Here is a 2,272-nt window from a genome sequence, read left to right as displayed (position 1 = left end):
CTGTGGATTCTGACTTTTATTTTTTATATTGATTACTCAGTGTCATAGCCTATGTGTGTTTAATAAAAATGTATAGTATGACTTTTAATTTGAAAATACTATAGGGGAAGGTGGGGTGATTTGTGCAACTTTTTACTCAAAGTGATTTTAAAGTGAGGCCTTGACAGTTATGTCTCCAACTCAAATATGTACATATATTTCAGGATGTTGTGCATCCCTGGCAATAAAAACTTTGGATCTGGAATAAACTGTTTAAGAAATATAGCTTTCGGAAAAAAAGTTGTCTTGTCGCACAAATCACCCCACGTAGTGGGGTGATTTGTGTGTCATTGTGTCACAATGACAAAGTCACCATCATCATCTTTCTGGCCATCTGAACTCTCATCAGTGGTGTCGTTAAGTGGAATTGAGATGTCACTCTCTTCTGAGCTACTGTAGACAATCACTTTCTTTTGGTGACCAGCGTATACAGCCATGCCACTGGCACAACTCTCAGAAATGTACTTTGCACTAGTTGCTCCGTGCTTGTGGAACCAACTGCCACCTGACAAATGTGATTCCCCCTACATTTCTGCCTTTAAATCAAGGCTCAAAACCCATATGTACACCCTGGTGTTTCCTCCCCATTAACCTCTGCACTACTTACTTACCTCTGCACTACTATCTGTGTTTATGTGGATGTATGGGCTTTACGTCTTTTATTTTGGTTATTGTTATTTTACCTTCATTGTTTACCTACTGAATGCACTATGTACAGCACTTTGGACAGTGCAAACTGTCATAAATGTGCTTTTATAAATACATTTTACTTACTTACTTACTTATAACTCACCCAGGCCCTTGCGCACAAATCACCCCATCCCCAGAATTTTGGATAATAGGCATGATGCAGCAATTTAGGGTTGACATTGTGCTAACTATATAGACTCAAAGTGTAGCATACCAAAGCACTAAAACATGTGTCAAATGTTTTCAAACGTGTCTATAATTGTTCAGACACAATAATCAAAAAACCTTGATCATGGAAATTTTACTTTGAAAGGCAAAACATTTTTGAGCTTAAATGTGCTTATATCTTATTCCTTGTGTCTCCCTTCTTTACAGGATGAGTCAAATGGATGGCTCTTCTTAAATATGTGGTCACATTTCCAATTTCTTCCACGGTTTTCTAGAAACAAGGGGTTTTGCAACTTCCAAAATGCACAAATCACCCCACCTTCCCCTATATACAGCTCCGGAAAAAATTAAGAGACCAGTCTGGATTTTTTCTTAAATCTTCATCTTTACATAACTTAATGAAAATGCTCTAAATGACAAAAAATGTATTGGAATTTGGTAGAAATGTTGTCAGTAGTTTGTAGAATAAAACCAACATGTTCATTTTACTCAAACATATGCCTATAACTAGTAAAACGAGAGACACTGAACATTTGGAGTGGTCTCTTAATTTTTTTCCAGAGGTGTGTGTGTGTGTGTGTGTGTGTGTGTGTGTGTGTGTGTGTGTGTGTGTGTGTGTGTGTATATATATATATATATATAGTCAAGCATTATTTTCATAAACCTGAACATATGAAGTGCTAGTTTAATTCACCTGCTTTCAACTCATAAACTGGAGTATGTCCCACAGCACCTGAAGCAGCGCTAGTGCTGATTCAGAGCGATCAAGTCACACTGAGCGAGACTGAAAACCGCATATCCACTGATTTTACCTTCAAAATAAAAGTTTAATAATAAACCTTATTAAGCATATAGCATTTATTTTTTATTTTTTTACAAAGAACAAAAACACACAACTAAAAAAAGTGAACACAAACAAAAGACAAAAATTTGATTAGATCTGTTATGGAGACATGTCAGTGTTGCTATACTTTATAATTGTTTTCTGTAAATAAGTTTCACATAGCCTAAATAATCTTTATTTAGGCTGAGTTCATTGTTCATTTAGTATCTCTCATTTTATTCAATAAATAATAATAAATAATTTTCCTAATGCAAGTTATCAACTGGCACACTTTCATCATGATGATATCTATGAGTTAAAAATGTTGCTCTATTCACTTACTAAACTCGCCATAAGTTAGACCTATTTCCCAGACTTTTATTTTGAAAGAATCCACCGGGACTACTACTGCGCTCGTGCCTTGATGCTGTTTGAGCTCGAGCCTCCAGAAACGCCCTGCATCCTCCTCTCTCTCCTCTCCTCCTCCTCCAACATCCAACCATCCACCATCCATAACACCGGCTCTCCTCAGCTCCTGAAGCCGAGACATAA

This window comes from Ammodytes marinus, assembly GCF_949987685.1.
Source record: "Ammodytes marinus genome assembly, chromosome: 9".
In the NCBI taxonomy this organism is placed as follows: domain Eukaryota; kingdom Metazoa; phylum Chordata; class Actinopteri; order Uranoscopiformes; family Ammodytidae; genus Ammodytes; species Ammodytes marinus.
Note: the sequence above shows the minus strand (reverse complement) of the source record.